This window comes from Marmota marmota, unplaced genomic scaffold (assembly GCF_001458135.2).
Source record: "Marmota marmota marmota unplaced genomic scaffold, marMar, whole genome shotgun sequence".
In the NCBI taxonomy this organism is placed as follows: Eukaryota; Metazoa; Chordata; class Mammalia; order Rodentia; family Sciuridae; genus Marmota; species Marmota marmota.
Genome location: NW_025999842.1, coordinates 17,943,691 through 17,966,564, shown reverse-complemented (window position 1 = coordinate 17,966,564; position 22,874 = coordinate 17,943,691). Strand labels below are relative to the sequence as shown.

The 22,874-nt window shown below is 33.2% G+C and overlaps 1 long non-coding RNA gene and 1 pseudogene across 1 annotated transcript in view; one reads left to right on the top strand and one right to left on the bottom strand.

Moving 5' to 3' along the window:
- The window catches only part of LOC125619139, a 298,706-nt gene extending 297,054 nt beyond the window's left edge, over nucleotides 1-1,652 (bottom strand). The window contains exon 1 of the long non-coding RNA XR_007350661.1: nucleotides 1,346-1,652. This is a non-coding gene — a long non-coding RNA (uncharacterized LOC125619139). The remainder of the gene's footprint in view (nucleotides 1-1,345) is intronic.
- A 6,635-nt stretch (nucleotides 1,653-8,287) lies between these two features.
- Nucleotides 8,288-22,232, top strand: LOC107151736 (annotated as a pseudogene).
- The last annotated feature ends 642 nt before the right edge of the window (nucleotides 22,233-22,874 follow it).

Genomic DNA, 22,874 nt, shown 5'->3' with positions numbered 1-22,874 from the left:
GTGTCCCTGAGTTCAATCCCCAGTAACCACGCACCATGAAAAAAAGTTAATTAGTACTATGGTTTGGATATGATTTTTTTCTCTCCAAAACTTGTTGAAAATTGGTCCCCAATATAACAGTATTGAGTACTGGGTCTTTTAAGGGTCATTTGACATTTAAAGGGATTAATGCATTTCTTCCAGGAATGGGTTAATTCTCATTAGTGTACACTAGTTATCTCAAAGTAGATTATTATAAAGCAAGTTCATCCCTTGTGTTTTGTCTCTTTCACATGTGCTTACTTGCCTTTCCATTTTTCTGTCACATTACAGTGCAGCATAGGCACTTGTCCCATGCAATATCCCAATTTTAGACTTTCAGCCTTCAGAATTATGAACCCAAACAAATCCCTATTCCTTATAAATTACCTAGTCTCTGGTATGCTATTATAGGAACAGAAAACAGACTAAGATAGATGGCAAATCACACCTTGTAAGGCAACATTTTTAACCTGAAAAACAGGTCTTTCGGAGTTTTTAATACCATATACTTTCTACGAATTTGAAAAGTATGTTCATAAAAAAGGCATGTGCTTTGAAAACAAACCTGTGTTGAAGCTTTTGCTTTTTAATTAGATTAAGAGCAATTTCTATTCTCCCCTGAATCATTACCACCTTCTTTAGTTCCTCTTCCTTTCTTCTTACCGTATTTTTTTTCTTTCCTATACCTAACTTACATTGTTTCTCAATGTTCCAATATAATTAAAACTTGTTTTCCCCAGTGGATTCTAATAGGAAATGTGCCCTGTTGGATTCTGTCATGCAAAAGAGCTTTCCAAGGAAAGCTAAAGAGGAATACAAAGATCTGAAGGAACAATTTTTTTTCCTACCATTTTGTGTCAAAGGAAACCTGACATCTAGAAGGAAACCTATTTAGTTTTATGGTGTAACTAATTATGCAAGAGTTTGAACAAGAATCCCTAATGTTGAAGGAAACCAATGTGCCATAGAGGAAGTCATCTTTTGTTTTTAAAAATTAATGTTTCAAATTAATTGTACAGTTTGCTTATCTGTTATATATTATGGTTTTATATAAGCCAAGAAACCAAAGATCTAGAAAGAATTAATGATGACTACATGCAATAGATAATGGTACACAAGAATAAATGGAGCTTCAGGTTTTATGTTTAATTTTCTGCATGCCTATCACTAATTAGTTTAAAGGCATACCCAAAAGAAATGATGATGATAATGATAACAACAACGACAATAATAATAATTGTATGCACCTCTGTATCACTGGTTCTAAATCCCAAGAAAGACATAGTTAAATAGCTTAATAGTAAAATGGCCCAGGGAAGAATACCTTTGATGTTGTTGCTGCTGCTGTTTTAAAGGAGCAGGCACAGCCAAGTTAGTTGACTCTCCTAGAATCAGTCTGTAAAAGTGTAAAAAAAATTAATATTTCTATGGGTTTATATTTATCTGAGAGAGAAGAAAAGGCAACAAATTCCCTGTGTTTCACATACAGTTAAAATCTGAGGATTATGGTGGGAGTGAGGGGGCAACGGAGACCAGCATGAAGACTGTTTTCTAAGAATATTCTAAAGGTCATGAGATTTCTGTATTATCCAGGGAAGAGATGAAACTATTGCTTATCTCCTATCCCCATTTCTCACAGACATGGCCACTTTAAAAGGGGAAATTATGATTCTTCTAATATCTCAGTGTGTAGAAGATGAGTTCCATTATCCCACACTGAGCTTTTCTGGAAAAAAAAGTCGGGGGGGCGGGGCTTGGGGGGGAGGTATGGGAGCAGGGAGAGGGAGGGAGTGGGAGTTTAATATGACCAAAGGTTTGTGGCTATAGGAAAAGCCTCAAAGGAAGACTGCTAATCAAAATAATTGGACTTGGGTATTACTTTCTTGAGAGGAGTTGCCAGATCCCATCCACACTAGCAAAAAATTTCATACTAAACAGCAAGTGGTTCCTTATAAGTACATGCCTGATTGTGGGAAAATAGCTACCAATGAATAGTTGTGCTTTCCAGCTTATTATGGAGCCAGAATTTGCTGGGAGGTTTTTTATTTTTATTTTTTATCATAATATTGGATTTATAACTATTTCAGTAGATACCTTCTCCTCCCTCCCCACACTTTCACAAACATATTCAAAAGAGAAGCACACCATATGAAGCAATCTAATTATGGGCCTTAAAAATAATTTTAAAAATAAACAAATAAGGTCATTCTTAGAGAAATACAGAACCAAAAAAAAAACAGACTGTCTGAAATGTTGTATCTCTATATTTTAAAATGAAATTATGCTCAACACTAATGACAACAGGTTAAATAGGACAACAAGAACTATTACATTCTAATTAAATTGTTAATGAAAAAAATTTCTTCAATGTCTTAAAATGTTTTTTTCCAAATAGAAGTATGTATTTCCCTGGTAAAAAAACTATGCCTTCTAAACAATCACTTTTCAGAAACATGATTTCTTTTTCTTCTATCAATACAATATAGTTGTACACTATAGCTGAGTTCATTTTGACATAATCATATATGTATGGAATGTAATTTACTCAGTTTTAGTTCCTGGTTCCCTGTCCTCTCTCCACTTATTCCCCAGTCTCTACTAGTCTTTCTTCCACACTCATTTATTTATTTATTTTTGATTGATTCTTTGTAAATAGACATGATGGTAAAATTCACTGTTGTATACTTATACATCCATATAGTATACTTTTGCCAGATTCAGTTCACATTTCTTCCCCTTTCCTGTCCTTGCTCCCTTGGCTGTCAACCTCCTTCTTTTACTCCACTGGACTTCCTTAGGTTTTTATGATATCTTACCCACCTCTGTTTTTTCCCTTACTTTGTTCTAACTTCTGCATATGACAAAAAAAAATTCTATCCTTGACATTCTGAGTCTGGCTTATTTCACTTAGCATGATGTTTTCCAGTTCCATCCATTTACCAGCAAATCCCATAATCTCATTTTTCTTTATGGCTGAGTAAAATTCCGTTGTGTATATATACCACATTTTCTTAATCCATTCATCTACTAATGTGCACCTGGGCTGGTTCTATATCTTGGCTATTGTAAGTTGCCTTGCTTATGAACATTAATTTGACTATATCACTATATTGTGCTGATTTTAATTTTTTTGGGTAAATACTGAGGAGTGGAATAGCTGATTATTTGGTGATTCCATTCCTAGTTGTTTAAGGAATCTCCTTACGACTTTCCAGAGTGATTGTACTAGTTTCCAGTCCTGCCAACAATGTATGAATGTACCTTTTTCCCCACATCCTGACCAGCATCTATTATTGTTTGTATTCTTGATAACTGCCAGCTTGACTGGAGTAATATGAAATCTCATTGTTGCTTTGATTTGCATTTTCCTGATTGCTAGTGATGTTGTACATTTTTTCACATACCTATTATCTGTTTGTGAGAAACATGCTCTTCATAGTTACTATTGATAGGAAATGTGTTTAAAAATTCTAAAGTATGTGAGTTATACTCGAAAAATAAAATTTAAAGGCTAAACACATTGCAAAAGATAAGAGACTCATAATTGAAAAATTATGCAAACAAAACCCTCCATGTGGATGAATAAAATATCACTAATTATGAAATTTTCTCAATTCTCATTGTATTTCTAGCCTCACCCCCACTGACCCAAGAAGCATGTGGCTTTGCTCTCAATTAGCAACCCAGAAAAAATAGAATAATTATCAGCTTCTTGACAGCAAGCAGATTTTGAACTCACCACTAATCAATATGAATTAAAAGATGCATTCTTAGAAATGTCACGTGTGTGTGTGTGTGTGTGTGTGTGTTGAATACTTTTGAATACTGGCAGGACTTTTCATCACACATATAACTAGTTTGTCAATGTTGACTTTCAGAGAAAGATTATAAGTTTGATGAGAGCAGGACTGTGGTTCTTGCACACTACTGTTTTCAATCTGCTACAGTGTTCAACACTCAGTGGATGACTGTGGGCTGCATAATAACCTTTGACTTGCTTTCACTGACTTTTGCTTTTCAACATGCTACATAATCTACAACTAGTTTTCATTATATTACCATAGGCTAAAGAATTATACAATCCACAACCAGTTTTCATTGTACTAATGTGAGTGTTTGGAACAGATTTTCAAATACATTTCCTAAATTACACAGTGTGCTCTCTGTGAAGACCAGAAGATAAATTTCCCATGAGCCTGTGTACTCTGAACTAGCTGCACATCTCCTGAGAAACCTGTTTATGCACTTGTTGCGGAGCCTATATTTTGGAATTAATTATCTCCATATTAGTGTTGGCTGCAAGAGAGCTGAGGACTAAACCTGCAACCCACATCTAACTAGTACCTAAAGCTTTACAGAGGGCATTTGGATCCCTAGTCACACTTTGTGCTCCACTATTCCCTCCTCCTCTGGCTTTCCCTCGGCTTCATTTCCCTCGCTTAGTTTTAAATTTATTTTATATATCTTTGTAAGTCACCTTAATTTCTTTTTGAAACAAGGTAGGGCATAAATAAATTGATTTTTCTTTCCTTCATGATAGAAGTTATTAACTTTGCTGAAGAGAAGAAGGGGCAAAGGAAGACAAAATATAGAGTTTGGCAATGTATGGCTGATTTTAAGAGACCTCGGGGATATCTTGTGAAGAGAAGATACTATTTCTAACCCACATGTATAGTTTTAATTTTATGCACACACAAGGCAATTGCACAATGTCAACCCTTTTTATTGTTATAGCCATTATGTTAATGCTCCAAATTTTTTTTTAAAATAAAGAATTAAAGGAACATGACTGAACTGTAGATTTTTCAATTTTACTTATGGTAGGAACATTAGAAATAAAGAAAATTCATGAATTGTAAAAATATATGAAGCCCACTGGTACCAAGTGGACAGAATGACTTCTCACTCTTGAATTATGTCTCAAGATTCAAATTTCCTCTCCCTCCATCTTTCTACACTTCATATAGAAAATTATCAATTTTTTATGAGGAGTATATTCTCAGGTGACAGGCAAATAGACCAATACCAGGTAACAGCAAGTGAACAAAATTTTTAGGAACTAATGTTTGAATTATATAGTTTATTCAGAAATTCAGTTTTATCATAATGTAACAAAATTATGATAATTGTCAATCTGAATATAGAATATTTCTGTTTACTACCACTATCCCTACAGCTACATAATATGTACATTTAATTGAAAGGAAGAAACTGTAGCAAAGGAGATATACACACATATAGACACACATACAGAGTCATCTGCCCTCAAAGAATTTTCTCCATCACAAGAATCATGGCTATCTCTATCAAAACTACTATTTTAGAATTTAAATTTAAATTTTATTTGTATTTATAAATGCAGTCATCATTACCATTGTTACCCTATCACTCTCCATAATTGTTGTCTTTCATCACGTACAGAGTGAGCCTGATCATAAATGTTTTGACATAAAATTGCAATTTAAACAATAAAATGGGTTATAATACTTCTAAAAATAATTTACCCCTAAGCTTTCCATATAGACTGGTAGCATGCAGACTGAGGGGCACAAAGCACCTCCAGCCACATGCTTACTATTCTCTGGACTCTTCTGCATCTGTACATACAGCTGCATGGTTTCAAAGACAATTCAGATATCATAACAAGGCTGTGATATCCAGAAACTTTTTAGCATCAAATTTTATAAAGCACTGATTATTATTAGCAATATTATCATTATTGTATTTAAGACACATGGAAAAATTGTTTTGAGAGTTTGTATCTTTCAAAGAGAAAGCTACTGTTTTAAGTTCTTAGTTTGGAGGCAGCTATATAAATATGTAGTGCACTTATATATAATGTATATATGAATGTTGAAGATATAGATATCACATACAAGTACATACATATTAATATGTACAATCATATAAACATTTACATACATTACACATATATATCCTATATATATAATACACATATAGCATACACATATATACCATATGTATATAAAAACATATACACATAAACATACATACATATATGAATCTTTATACTGAAAATGATTTTGTTGGCATCAGGACTTGTTGTGCACTGCCACCCAGGGGCTATCTACAACATTTTACCATTCTATCCTGCCAAAAAGCATTCAGAGTCATTACCAAATGCACGTTCAACTGTCCTTCATGGTAGCTGTTAGCATTCCCATTGCATTTCCTGTAGTTTTGATATCATTTCTCATAGCCTAAGTGCACATTTCAAAAACAAAAGCCAAAGAAAAGAATGCCAAACAAGCAAAGGACCACCTAGATGAAAACAAACAAGTTATACTGACAAAACTGACAAAAGGGAATATAAAAAGGGGAAAGAAGAGAAGGAGGAGGTTTATTGGGTTTCATGCCCACTGCTCTGGATAAATATTCCTTCTTGTAACAATAAAGACAAATAAAGTACAAAGAAAGGATAAAGCAGAAGATTACAGACCTGGCCAGTGTTTGATAAATGGCATTCTACTACACTTTGCTTATTGTGTACTTCATACCTCACTCCTGAATATGGAAGAGAATTTTATTAAAGATTTAGCCACGGTGGTGGTGGTGACTGACTCACAGTAATTTTCCTACAAAGTAGTTTAATCTATCACAGGGCAGACAGTGCACCTTCTTACCATGTATCATATCTGTCTATTGAGTAAGTGCTATCCAAATCCAATTTCTTTTCATTTTTGGAACCTGTGATGCATATTCAAGATACACTTTCGTTTTGTCTTTGCCCTAAATTGGGTGCTGTATAGATGGAAGAAAAATAATTGTACTAATAAAAAGGAAATCTGCACTCTATGGTTTCTATACTATTTTGGTCATTTTTTACATTTTATAAAAACAAATTGCAAAGTTTTAATTGCAGATAATATTGGTCACATGTGGAGCTCCCAAGACCTCCAGTGTTTATGAATATGAATATGAAGCACTGCATCACTGATTATGAAATGAACTTAGAAAACCATTACAGTCAAGTTTCAGTTTTGAGCTTTGTGGAGTACATAGGGGTGCTCCATTCAATAATAGGATGACTTGTACAATAATAAGGAAACCATTTCAACCAAAATCATTCAGCAGTTCATTATGTGATAAAATGTAAATCCAGAAGTGTCATAAGCAAGGCACCTCCAGAGTGCTCTCCTATGGAATCACAGAAATTAGAAAAACCCTGTGAGGTCATTCACTTCATCTGTCCCTGGTATCAAAGTGTTCTCAGCAAAATATTTTCAAATATAGAGTCCATACTCCCATCATGAGATTCTATTATTTCTCCTTTTATTGCATTACTTTTTTCACTATGATGAATTGTTTTCTAACCTGACAATTGTTTCATTTAAATATTATTGGTCTTTTTGCAACAAATAAGTAATTCTACCTATACAAAATATTGTTACACTCTTCTTATATTCTCTTTAAAACTGATCTTACACATTTTTTACTTATAAGGCTAAATACAGTACTTTTGGGCCAATAAAATTTACATTTTGGAAACACGAACTATTATTGTCTGATAGTCCTATGGGGACCCAGAAATCCCAGACACAGTCAATTCCAATCTACCAAAAATTTAAAAGGTATGCTTACCTGGTCAATTTCCAAGTTGTTTCTACTTTCGGCAACCAGAATTATTAGTACCCTTTGTCTGACCCCAAATACAAACATAAGATTTTGGAAAAATTAAAAGTAGATTCTTATTAGGAAAATTTGAGCAACACTTCAACTTTACCCAAGTCCTTCAATTTACATATGAGAAAATAATTGAGTCCCAGAAAGCAATTTGTCTATGTGGCCAAACACCTGAATTAATTTACAATTAGAAGTGTATAACTTAAGTCTAAAAGATCTAGTTTCATTTCCTCCCTCTGCAGTTAATTAATTTTGTCATTTTTGGTAATCCATTAGCCTTCTGAGCCTCAGATACTTGTCTATAAAATGGAAAGAACAATATTTGGCATACAAGTTAGTTTCAGGAATCAAACTTAAAATGCTTTTAACACAATACCTGGTTCAGAGTAACTGTTCAATAAATGATACCAGTTAGTCACAAAAAAAACAGCTTATAAACCATTGTTTAAGATTTACTTAGCACATTCATTAATTGCACCTGTCATCTCTCCTTCACTTAGATCTAAGTGTTATGCATCGATACTCATAATAAGAGAAAAATAAGCTTTTGTCTAAAGCTAAGTACAAGATATTCACTCATCAGTTACAACTAAGGATGTTTAAGGAGGTATGGCATTGCACTATGAAATATTTAGCCCAGTTTGAGGGTAAGAGAGACATAATAAATTTGTAATGTTGCAAAGAACCTAATTCTTTTAATCAGTCAGTGTCCTAACTTACATTGAAAATAAAATGTTTAAATACTTTTTAGCATAAATTAAAACTAAAACATGGTCTTTATATGTATTTCTGGGTTATAAAAAACATTTTTATATTATAAAAATAATACATATGGTGAAGAAAATTTTCCAGTGCAAAAAAAGAAAAAAGTCATTTATAATATTACTATCCAGAAATAATTGCTTTTAACGTTTTGACAAAAATCCTTAAAATCTTTTAAGTATATATTTTCCAATTATTTAATAGATATTGAGTTCATCATATATGAAATAAGTTATACACTCTTATTTAGTTATACACTACCTTATTTTCCAATTATAAATGCTGAGCATTTATCCATCATATATTCTTTTATTTTTTATTTGTTCTTTTTAGATACACATGACAGTAGAGTGTATTCTGAAGTATTACACATGGATGGAATACAAATTTTCTAATTAAGATCCTATCTTGAAAAGATGTTTTTAAGTATCATGTCATAGGGATGAATCAATATTTTATTTTACTCCCATTCTCCTGTAAAACATTTATGCTGTTCTTATAACACTGTAATTAGCATCCTTTGGTTCCATAAATTCTTTTCAATTAGAATTTTCTATCAACCATTAAACTGAAAACTCCTTGAAGCCACAGCTCTTGTCCAACCTGTATTGGATTTCATTTGCTGCCAGCATGGTGTGATTATTCAATAAGAACTACTCTAAGGGGCTGGGGTTATAGCTCAGTGGTAGAGCGCTTGCCTAGCACATGTGAGACACTGGGTTAAATCCTTAGCACCACATAAAAATAAATAAAATAAATGTATATATTAAAAAAAGAACCACTCTAAGAAATATGTCCCTATTAATTAACATTCAGTAAAGGCATTTTCCTTTACAGACACTAGGAAACTAATTCAGAATCTGTGATTCACACTACTCCACTTTCCTTACATTGCCATAATAAATTTTAACAGAAAATTTAAAAATTACTGCTAAATATGGCTCCCTCTGTCTGAATGTTTCCTCCATAAACCATGAACCTTCTTAAGTATCAATACATTCAAGATACATCCATAAATTCACATGTTTTGCTAGCCACTGTAGTACCTAGATGACTCTAAAACTAGTTAAGGTTAGAAACCAGAAAAACAGTCCTATTTCTTATAGATAGCAAAAACACCCATATATTTTAAATGCCACCTTTTAAAAATCCAAAACAATATATGTATTTTATATTCAAAGAACAAATTTGAAGGATTTAAATTCATAATCATAATAGAGAAAATTGAATTAACAATTAAAATAATTTAGGAACTGACATATGCTACTTACATGGAACTTAAAAACTTCCTGTGTAAAGATTGATTTGAGAGTAATTTTTAAGTCAAGCCTTTATAATAATAAAGAGGAAAGCACCAAATTACATCATGCTGAAAGAAAAATAGCAACCAGAAAGTTGACTGTTTCAAGAATGATCTTAATTGACTATGATGGGGCAAAAATATACTTTTTGAAATAATATTATATAGAAAGCTTTTCTCTGAAAAAATAAACCACCTTAAGTGTATGCTTATAAATGTTAAACTAACATTATAAATATTTTCTCCATTCACTACCTTTAAACTCCTACTAGTCTGATCTTCCAAAGTAAAAAGTTCTCTATTGACAACAAAAGAATTTTATTTTTAACACTGCATCATTTATTCTTAAACCACAGTACTTATAAGGCATAGCACTAGTTATAATGAAAGACAGTACATTCTGGAAACTAAAAATCTTTTATCAAATCTCTTAAGATACACTCACGAGTACAAAAGCCTCTCATCAAAAGAGAACTTTAAGACGACCTATTTAACTATAGTCATAGAGGTGATTTGGAAATTTGTAAAAGTAAGTTTATATTCACACTTCCAGTAGAATCAGCTACCAGGGTCAGTAACACAATAGTCAGATCAGGACCACTTTATGCCTTGCACAAGACTATACCTACTACCACACAGCGCCACCTGGCAGCAGAATTAAAAACTGTGTCACTATGGTCTCCTGAGAATAGTCACTAATTGGTACTATACTCTGTTCTCCTTAATGACCCCAAATGATGCTGACCTCATTTTCCTCATTAAAAATGGACACATTCACATCCCAACTTTGAAAAGCCTGAATTTTTTTTTTCATTTTATTTTATTATTCCTACTTTTTAAGCATTTTAATTTAAAGCAGTACATTTTCAAAGAACATCTTCACTGTAGCTGATCACAATTGATAATAATAAATGCTATCTGCATTTTTCAAAAATAAGTTGTCATCAGTTTTCATGGAGATCATCACAAGTTAATTTACAACAGTAACATGAAAAAAATCCAGTGTTCAATGGAGTATAGATGTTTGCCTCTTTGGTAAAGGAATAACAACAGAAATAATAACTTCTAATACCCACCTGTTTGATTACTATTTTTATGTATAAGTTTACCCACATATAAACACATGTATTTATGCCCTATTTATATATCTAAAGACATGATTTGCACATATTAAGATGAAATAAATCTTATTCAATCCATTGGCCTTTCTCTTCACAATGAGTTGCTTTAACCCAGATACATATAACAACCAGAGATACTCCCAACAAAAACTTAAATAGTAACTATTTCCACAACCTGACCAAAGAAAGTTTTTTTTTCCTTTGACTGAAAAGGAAATTTTTATTATCCACTGTTCCTTAGTCCTAAACAATTACCTTTTACCATACCATTTCTTCATAACTGCATAAATAAAAAAGGAGGGAGAAAAACTGATGATGATTGTCTGCAGAAACACTACCACTAGGATCCCAAAAATAATAACATAAACTCAATGAGAAAAGTACAAAGCTGGGTTCATATTCATATTTACCCAACTAGATGGTTCTGATTGAAAAAGTCAGTAAACATCTCTGTATAACATTACAGATTTCCTGACCATAAAAAAATATTTGTTATATTATTTATAATAAATATTATGTTTGATAATCTTCCTGAATTATGGAGCAATTGTCACTTAAGAATTTTAAAAATGCATATTTGTTTTGTGCTTTCTAGTCTTTCTTCTTAGGTCTTTTAAAAATAAAAACTTACATTAGTAGCAATCAAAATATGGCTTCAATATTCAAAAGTGTCCAGTAAAAATATCATAGAGTGGAGATACAGCACACATCTGATTATACAGCCAAAGAAAAACCTATTCTTGCATTTTCCTTTGGCTCCCAAACAGGAGTACATGAGAAGAAGAAAAAAAATGTTATAAAAAGGACATACTTATTGGAAAATGGCTTAAATCACATTTTGTTGATGCACTTCTTTCCTCAAAACTCAGGGCTGGAATTGCAGTCATCACATGGACAAAAATGAAGAATGAAAGTCACATTTTTCCCTACCTTCCCCTCTGTAAGTGTTTTCTCATGTTGGTAGAGGGTTGGAAAGAGAATATAAGAACACAGAACAATAAGAAAGTTACAGCAATAGTTAAAATGAGATGAGAAAAAAGAGATGATTTCAGAAATTAGAAAGCTAGACTAAAAGAATTTAGTGACATATTTGATGGGAGAAGATTTAAAGAGAATCAAAATACAACTGGAAGATATTTTCTTCAAAGGAGAAATGAATATGGACAACACTGACCAATCACAAAACTGGTTTTGGATCTGTTGAACTTTATATGCTTCAAGTGTGATTTCTTAGTGAAATGAATCAGCAGTCGGTTATACTTGATTCTGATGTCAGCAAACAAATCTAGTAAAGGCACAGTGATGAATATAACAATAAATGCACAATTAAACAGTTATTGAATACAGAAATAGAATTGGAGGAAATGTTCCCCAAAATTATCATAATGACATCCATTCTTCATTTTTACTACTTAAGCTCCTGCTGGCAACCTATTATGCTTTAAAATATTTCTGTAAGAATTATAAATACAATAGATAGGAAAACGAGATCAACTAATTATACTGAATGATTTTAGTGTGAAGTGTTTCCAAAATCAATATTTAAAAATCTCAAGGTTATTATATTCCTTTTTGCCATTATCCTATCTCTTCAAATGACATAATGTACTTGAGAAATTGAATACATTCAAACTTTTATTAGGAAACTAAAACATTAATACTACTAAACTCTGGGGAACTGCCAAAGTAGTAAGCATCCAAAGGTTTGCCATCTGACCCCAGATATATTGCCAAGAATTAGGGGAAAAAAATTTTAAGTAACATTTACTGTAAAAGTCATGTAATCTTTCATTTCTGCAGGAAATAGATAGCAATTTGGTTTTAAAGTGAGATCTTGAAAACAACTATACCAACATAATCATCAAATTTGGCTTTATTAATTTGTAATGGTTAGAGGTAAAATTTACCTGAATATTTGTAGTTGACTTCCATCTGGACTTTATTACTCACAAGTCCATGCTCTTTAAAACTATGTCTTTGGGATGACATGCACTTTCAGAGTTGCCAGGCTATTTTGAGGGTAAGGCTGGTCTCGTGAGTCATGAAGAAGTGACACTAGAGTGGATATAATGTACTTGATCTTCGTAACAGCCAATATTTGTGACCTTTCAGAACTGGCTAAAGCAAAATAATAAACCTCAACTGTAAAGATCAAGAAGAAACCCACACTGAGAATAGGCCTAAACTAGGACAAGTAGTTGGGAAAACTTGTCCCAAAAGCTGTAAAACTCAAAATATCGTGGAACTCTGAGAAAATAGATTTTAAGATGAGAGATAGTAAGAACTTCATTTTAAAAAAATAGCAAACAGAATGATAAATTGGATGTCAGATTTTAAAATATGAAAATGATAAATGTTAAATGCAATGTTAAAACTGGCAGGAACAGGAAGGAAATTAAAATCCTGAAGTAGGCACTTTAAAATATCTTTTAGGTTGCCAAAGCACTAAACCATGTTTAATTATATGCAAATATACCATTATATCTCAATTGTTCCATCCACTTGATTGGGCAATGGAAAGAGTGCTCCTAGTCCTAAGGGTGAAGACAATTTTTTTCAAATATTAACTTACAATTTATAACTTAGAAACAGTGTTCACAATATACTCTGAAAGCAAATTTCTTGAAACACTTATGGCAGGGTTTTTTCAAGGAGTCACATACTCAAGTTCAAATGTCAAATCTATCTGCCATTAGCATGGCCACAAATCTTCTACCAGGCCAAAGACAATCAACTAAACCATTTATACCATCGTGAATTAATTCAGTACATAAACTCTTGCACAGAAGTTTAAAAGAAAATACAAACAGTAAAAATTTCAAATAGCTTCATGAGCACATCATCAAATACAGCATGGAATATTGATTCTTTAAGCCTCTGTTACTCAAAATGTAGTATGACATGAGAAACAGAAGCAAAACTTTGGATCTTGGTAGAAAGTATATACTGAGGACCAGGACAAACTTACTAATTCACAATCTGCATTTTAATAATTATCTCAGTTGACTCATCTGCACATTCAGATCTAAGAAGCACCACTCCAAATTAGATAAAACTTGGTTAAATGAAGTTTGAGCAAATCCTTAAGAATTGTCCAAAACTCATAAATGAATAATTAAGTCATTTGTTTTCATTATGCAAGAAAAAAAATAAAGGTTTAATTTCACAACATTTTCCTTGGAAATCTAAAATTCTGTTTAAAAAAATCTTTTTCAAAAGTTTAAAAATTCTTTTATCAAGATTCAACTACAAATAATAAATCATAGGGACATGCAGCAATTAGAGATGATGTTGCTTAGCAAGTGCAATAATGTGTCAACTCAAAAGCCAAAAGATAGCGTAGTAAATTGTGTGAATCTGCAAAAGAGAAAATGCAGTTCAGATCAATCTTTTCAGACAATTGTCTCATTTAAAAGCAGCAGGATTTTTAGAAACTTAAGCTTTAAATTTCAGGGTGATTTGAATCTCTATTTACATAAAAAATCATCCCCATTATTTACAGAAAAGTATACACCCTAGATCCAACAATGTCACTTTTAGCAGACTTCATAACTTTTTTGAACTTTAGTTTCTTTACCAGTACAAAGAAGAATTTTATTACTCATTTTAAAAAAATTGAAGTTAAATAAGTAAGGAAGGAATTCTAAATACAATGCTAAATATATAATCAATAAACTCTGGCATCCTATAATATTTAGTAATATTTATAGGAATTTTTTGGATTTTTGTCAAATATACCTGCCAATGACAATATTTTAAATTTCAAGAAAACACATCTCACTCAGTGATGGTTAATAAATAAACACTTTGAATTAAAACAAATTGACAGGTAAAAAGAAAATTAATCAAAATAAATGAGTTAGTAACAAAAATAAATTATAGCACCAGACACACTTATGCATATGTAAGTTTTTGAGGCTATTATTATAATGAATTAATTCTAGGTGTTTGTCAAATTATCTAATCTTTTAATCATCTTTATTTTATATATAATGATACTGAGACTCAGGTATAACAACTGAAGTCATCATAGTGTCACATGGAATGTTTTCACTGCCCTAAAAGTCCTCTCTGGTATTTTCATCCCTCCCTCCCTCCCTGCTAGCTCCCCAAACTCAGGCAACCAGTGATCTTTTTGGTTTCTTGATAGGTTTACCTATTCCAGAATATTCTATATTTGGACTCTTTTTTGTTGTCGTTTTTGGTTCTTTTTATTTATACATGACAGAAGAATCCATTTTGACATAATTACAAAAGCATGGAATATATCAGGTTCTAATGCAGTCCCTAGGAACTCCTCTTCCTCTTGCCTCCCCGAAAGCCCTGCTCCCTTTCCTCTACTTCACAGATCTGCCATTTACCCTATTTATTTTTTTAATTAATTTCTTGTGCATGTACACCATGGTGAGATTCACTATGTTATATTTATATATGTACATAAGAAATTATATCAGATTCATTCCACTGCCTTCCTTTTCCAAACCCTCTTCCCTACTCTTCATTTCCCATTGTCAACTCCACTGAACTTCTTTTTATTTTTACATTCCCTGCTCTTTGATTGGGGATTAACTTGGATATAGCAGAGAAAACACTCAACGTTTGGTTTTTTGTGATGGGCTTATTTCACTTAGCATGATAATCTCCAGATAAATCTATTTACTGGCAAATGTCATAAAGCTTTCTTTATGGCTGAGTAATGCTTCATTGTGTATGTACACCACATTTTCTTTATCCATTCATTTGTTGAAGGGCACCTAGTATGGCTCCTTAGTTTAGCTAACATGAATTCTGCAGCTATAAATATTAGCATGGCTTCATCACTGTAGTATGCTGATTTTAAATCATTTGAATATATACCAAAGAGTGATATACCTGGGTCAAATGGTGGTCCCATTCCTAGTTTTTTGAGGAATCTCCATACTGCTTTCCAGAGTGGTTGCACCAATTTGCAGTCCCAACAGCAAGGTAGGAGTGTACCTTTTCCCCACATCCTCACCAACATTTATTGTTACTTGTATGCTTAATAATTACCATTCCAACTGGAATGAAATGGAATCTCAGTGTAGTTTTAATTTTCACTTCTCTAATTGCTAAAGATGTTGAACATTTTTCCATATATGTGTTGACCATTCATGTTTCTTCTTCTATAAAGTGCTTGTTCAGTTCCTTTGTCCATTTATTGATCGGATGATGATGATGATGATGATGATTTTGGTGTTAAGTTTTTTTAGTTCTTTTTATATTCTGGAGAATATAATGCCCTATCTGAGGAGTAGGTGGTAAAGATTTTCTCCCAATCTATAGGCTCTCTCTTCACATTCATAAACATTTCTTTTGCAATGAAACAGCTTTTTGATGACATCTTATTGATTTCTGATTTTACTTCTTGCACTTTAGGAGTCTTGTTAAGGAAGTCAGTTCCTAGGCTAACATGTTGGAGAATTGGGCCTACATTTTCTTCTAGCAGGTGCAGCATTTCTGGTCCAATTCCTAGGTCTTTGATCCACATTAAATTTAGTGAAGGGTGAGAGGGGTTAAATTTAATTCTACTACGTATAGATTTTCAGTTTTCACAGCACCATTTGTTAAACTGCTATCTTTTCTCCAATGTATGTTTTTGGCACCTTTATCAAGGTGGGTTTATCTCTGCGTCTATTCTGTTCCATTGGCCTTTATGCCTGTTTTGGTGCCAATACTATGCTGTTTTTTGTTAGGATAGTACAATTTAAGTGCTTGTATTTTGATGATTCCTGATTTGCTTTTCTCACTTAGGATTGCTTTCGCTATTCTAGGTCTTTTATTTTTTTCAAATGAATTTCATGACTGTTTTTTTTTTATTTCTATGAAGAGCATACTGGAATTTTAATGGGAATTGTTTTGAATATGTATAACACTTTTGTTAGTATGGTTATTTTGACAATATTAATTCTGCCTATCTTAGAAAGGTCTTTCCACCTTCTAAGCTCTCCTTCAATTTCTTTCTTTGGTATTCTATAGTTTTCATTGTAGAGGTCCTTCACACCTTTGTTAGATTGAGTCCATTGTGAATGAAATAATTTTCCTAACTTCTCTTTCAGCTGATTCATCACTGGAGTGTAGGAACACAATTGATTTATGGGTGTTGATTTGTATCCTTATATGCTTATTTACTGAATTCATTTATGAGTTCTAGAAGTTTTCTGGTGGAATTTCTTGGGTCTTCTGAATATAGGATCATGCCACTGGCAAACAGAGAGTGTGCTCTTCTTTTCCTAATTGCATCCTTTTAATTTCAAGGACTATGCTGAATAGGAGTGGTGAAAATGGGCATCACTGTCCTGTTCCTGTTTTTAGAAGCAATGGTTTCAGTTTTTCCTCCATTTAGAGTGATATTGGCCTTCTTGTTGAGTTTGTTATATATAGCCTTTATGATGTTGAGGTATGTTATTTCTATCCCTAGTTTTTCTAGTGTCAAACATGGATGCTGTACTTTGACAAATGCTTTTTCTGCATCTATTGACACAGTCATGTGACTCTTTTCTTTACATCTATTTATGTTGTGAATTACATTTATTGATTTCTGTATGCTGCATCTTGATGGGATAAAAACCACTTGATAATGTTGAACTATCTTTTTAATGTGTTTTTGCACACAATTTTGCCAGTGTTTTATCAAGAATTTTTGCATCTATGTTCATCAAGGATATTTTTCTGAAGTTTTCTTTCCTATTATGCCTTTGTCTGTTTGATATCAGGGTGATACTAGCTTTGTAGAATAAATTTGGAAGATTTCCTTCCTTTTCATGGAATAATTTAAGGAGCATTGATATAAGTTCTTCCTCAAAGACCTGATAAAACTAAGCTGAGAATTCTTCCAGTTCTGGAATTTTCTTAGTTGATAGGCTTTTGATGGCTTCTTCAATTTCATTACATGAAATTGATCTATTTTTCTATATCCTCCTAGTCAAATTTGGGTAGGTCATATGTCTCTACAAATTTGACCATGGCTTCAAGATTTTCTAGCTTATTAGGGTATAAATTTCAAAATTGTTTTTGATAATCCTCTGGATTTCAGTAGTATCTGTGGTAATATTTTTTTTTCTTCTCAGATTTTAAGAATTTGAGTTTTTCCCCTCTTTCTTTTGGTTAGTCTGGCTAAGAATTTATCAATTTTGTGTAGTCTTTCAAAAAACCAATTTTTTGTTTCATTGATTTTTGAATTTTTTAAATTGCAATTTCATTTGATTTTGGCTCTCATTTTAATTATTATCTGTCTTCTACTGATTCTGGTATTGGTTTGTTCCTATTTTTCCAGGGGCTTTGAGATGTAATGTTAGATTATTTATTTTGTATCTCTCTATTCATTTAATATATGAGCTTAATGCTATGAACTTGTCTTTTAGGATCACCTTTCATAGTGTCCCAGAGATTTTATCTGCTACCCATTCATCATTCTAAAGTGTATTATTTAGTCTCCAGATGTTATTACTTTTTAAATTTTTTTTAGTTGTAGTTGGACACAATACCTTTATTTATTTACTTATTTATATGTGGTGCTAAGGATCAAACCCAGGGCCTCACATGTGCTAGGCAAGTGCTCTACCGCTGAGCCACAACCCCAGCCCCTCTAGGTGTTATTTTGTATATTACCATTTATTTTTAATTTTATTCCACTATAATCTGATAGAATGCAATGTATTATCTCTATTTTTTTTGTATTTACTAAGATTTGTTGTGTGGCCTAAAATATGGTCTATTTTAGAAAATGTTCCATGTGCTCCTGAGAAGAAAAGTGAGTTCAGTCACTGATAAATGAAATATTCTATAGATGTCTGTTGAGTCCAACTTATTAATTGTAATTTTTAGTTCTATAACTTCTTTACTTAGTTTTTATTTGGATGATCTATCCTTTGATGAATAAGGTATGTTAGTTACCAAGTATTATGGTGTTGTGGTCTATTTGATTCTTAATATTAAGCAGGGTGTTTTTGATGTATGTAGATGCTCCATTGTTTGGGGCATAAATATTTACAATTGTTATTTCTTATAGTTGTATTATTCACTTAAGATGTATGAAATGAACTTCTTCATCTCTTCTTATTAATTTTGGCTTGAAGTCTACTTTATCTGATATGAGAATAGTAACTCCTCCTTGCTTATGAGATCAATGTGAATGTTTTTTTTTTCTATACTTTCACCTTCAGTCAGTGGATGTTTTTGTTATGAGGTGAGTCTCTAGGAGACAGCATATTGTTGGGTCTTATTTTTTAACCCAATCTGCCAACCCCTGTCTTTTGATTGAAGAATTTAGACAATTAACATTCAGTGTTATTATTAAGAGATGATTTTTATTTCCTGTCATTTTGATTTATTTCTAGTGTTTAAGTTGAATTCAATTCTCTTTTGATTGACTATTCTTCTGGTGTAGCTCCTCCCTCTGCTGGTATCATGTCTTCTTCACAAGATATTTTTTGAGTATGTTTTGTAATGCAGGCTTTCTAGTTATAAATACTTTTAGCTTTTGTTCATCATGGGAAGTTTTTATTTCATCAATTCTGAAGCTTAATTTTACTGGGTATAATATTCCTGGTTGGCATCTATTTTCTTGTAGAGCTTGGTATACATTATTCCAAAACCTCCTAGCCTTTAGGGTCTGGGTTGAGAAATCAGTTGAGATCCAGATTGGTTTACCTCTCAATGTGCCCAATTGTTTTTCTCTATCAGCTTTTAAAATTCTTTCCTTATTCTGTATGTTAGGTATTTTCATAATAATGTTTTCTTGGAGTGGATCTTTTGGGATTTTCTATGTTTGGAATCCTATCTGCCTTCTGTATTTGAATATCCATTTAATTCTTGAGGTTTGGATTTTTTCTGATATTATTTTATTGAAAAGATTGTGTGTTCATTTAGTTTGTATTTCAGAGCCTTCTCTATCCTGATGAATCCTAAATTTGGTCTTCTCATGTTATCCCATGTTTCTTGAATATTCTCTTCATGGTCTCTTAACATCTTTTCTCTATGGTAGCCTTTATTTTTAAGATTATATACTTTGTCTTCAAGGCCTGAAAATCTGTCTTCAATGTGGTCTAGTCTATTGGTGATGCTTTCCATTAAATTTTTAATCTGGTGCATTAATTTCTTCAAGGATTTCTGTTTGGTTCTTTTTCAGAATCTCTCTCTTTATTGAAGTGATACTTCACTTTCTATTTCTCTCGGATTTTACTCATTACATCATCTCTTGTTGAACAGTTTAACTATAAACTTTCTAAATTCCTTCTCTGACGCTTCTTTCAATGTGATGTCAATGAAGTTGTTGGAGCATTATGGGTTGTCTGGGATGGTTTGTTCCTTTGCTTTTTCATATCGTTTGTGTGTCTACCCATCTATCAATATGATTCTGACTTCTTCTTTTAAGTGAAGTATTATATTTTGTGATCTTCCTTTTCTTAAAAGCCCTGTTTTAGGTGAACTGGTTGACCAATTGGTGGAATCCCCAAGACCAAGATGAAAATCTCCAGAGTCAAAAATATTTGGATACTTAGAAAAAGCTACAGTTACTTTTTCCAAAGGACTAGCAGATAAGATCTCTCCAAAGACATAAAATATTGATGAAAAAATTGACATCATACAGCATGAATATTCCATTTGTCAGGAAACAAAAAGGTGGAAGAAAAAGTGTGAAAGCAGACTGAAGATCATTATCCAGCACCTCTGAAAATAAAGTATGTGATAAAGACTGGATCCAATCAAGGGAATGATGCTGGTTATCTCATCAATTCTCAAATTTGAAGAGGTTGCAATGACCAAAGATTAAAGGCCTTTATAGGACTATCATTGTATTAGTCAGGATTCTCCAGAGGAACAGAATCAACAGGAAGTATAATTATAAAGGGGTTTTCATTAGGTTAGCTTAAGCAACCAGAATCTGAATAGTCCATAATAGCCACCTGCAAGCTGGAGAGCTAAAAGAACCTGTAGCTGCACAGTCCAAGAGGCTGAAGCCCCAGAACAAGAGGGATCAAAGGTGCTACCCTAGTCCAAGACCAAAGGTTTCTCAAGAATCACTGGCAAAGTCTGTTTTGGAAGACTAAGAATCAAGAGTTTATATCCTCAGTTGATCGCAGCAGCAATCAAGAACCCATTTAAGAAGAACTGAGCTTGCATCTTCTGTTGCTTCCTTGTTCTTCCAACTTTTATTCCATCCAAGCCATCATCCTATTGGACTGTGCTGCCCACGCTTAGGGAGGGTCTCCACTTCAGTGGGCTATCCCACATGCTAATCATTCCTTGACACACTCTCATTGATACACCCAGAACCTTTTAATCATCAGCATCTCTTAATCCAACCAAGTTGACAATTCAAATTAACCATTACAATCATAGTTAGGTCTTGTTCAAGAAAAATAAATTTGGATCTCTGTAGAAGAATATTAAGCACCTAGCTACTCTTGGTGGAGGGCTGACAGGGAGGTAGCATCACCTGAATAAAGGATTGAAGACTGCATTTAAAAGATGCTGTAGCTGGGAAGGGCCAAGAACAGCAAGTATTCAAAATATTGTCTGATAAAATAAATAAGGAAGTTCTAATATTATTAGAAAGAAATTCTACTTTCAGCAACTTGGATAGGCAACTTAATTACCAGAGTTTTGAAAAGGCCAACATGGTGATTGAAGATATTTTTGAGGACCTTAGTCTTAAGCACAGAGTACTAAAGGAAGTAACAGTAGGGATCCCAGATCACTGTTTTTCTAATCAAATTGCTGCCAAACTTGCTGCTGTTGGCAAAAGACTTGAGAGAGTGACTGTATTACTTCTCTCCTATGTATTACTTCTCTCCTATGGACAAGCACAGCTGTTTGAGATCATAAGTAAAAAGACATCCAAGGATACAATTGCTTCAGGTGTAACAGGTAGAGGAGGATCATCACTATGGTTAAAGATGGACCTGGTTTCTATACCACCAAGTGCCTTGCACCCATGATGTCTGAAGTCATATGAATCCTCCAGAAAGCTAGATTCCCTGAGAGAATCTTTGGCTTTCCTATGGGTACTGTTACACTGGCAAATGAAGTTACAGTGGATGTAGCAAAACATGTGGCAGAAGATCTAGGCAAGACCTATAGGGAGCATTTAGGAGGTAGAAGCCTAGAACTGCTGAAACAGATGCTGTTCAAGGGTCTGGAAAGGGTTTTTACTTTGATCAGAAGTGTTATGGTTGCATGTAAGGTTTCCCCCCAAAAGCTCACATGTGAGACAATGCAAGAAGTTTCAAAGGAGAAATAATTGGGTTGTGAGAATTTTAAACCAATCAGTGAATTAATCCCCTGATAGGAATTAACTGAGTGCTAACTAAAGTGGTAGATTACAGCTGAGGAGGTGGGAATTGGGATGTGGCAATGGGGAATATATTTGTTTCTGGCAAGTAGAAGGAGACCTCTCTCTGCTTTCTGATCACCACATGAGCTGCTTCCCTCTGCCAAACACTCTGCCATGATGTTCAGCCTCACCTTGAGTCCCAAGTAATGGAGCCTGCTGTCTATGGATGGAGACCTCTGAAACTGAGATGCTGAATAAACCTTTTCTCCTCTACAAATGCACTGATTGGGCCTTTTAGTCACAGCAGTGAAAAAGCTGCTAAACCAAGAAGCATTCAAAGAATAAGGCTTTGAATTCAGAAATAGTCAGTATTTTGGTAAATCTGAGGTTTTCTCCTAAGTCTAAGGTTTCCTCTGACAAAGAGATACATCACCACCCAGTAAAAAGATTTGTGAATGAAAGCATCTTGGCTGCAAGTGCAGCAGGAGACACTGGAGCAGTCTTTGCTCTTGGCTTCTCCGCTTGCTTTGGAGAGCACTTCTGCTTTGTGAATCTGTATAATACTAAGAAGGTAATAGACTGGCTCAAATAGTATTAGGCTGCCTATGGAAAACAGTTCACCCCAAATCAGTTGCTCATTGACCATGGTAACAACCCTAACAAGAAGTTCTACCATTGAGCAAGCCCTCATAAACTGCACAGTCAACATACTAACCTTATGTTTGCATCA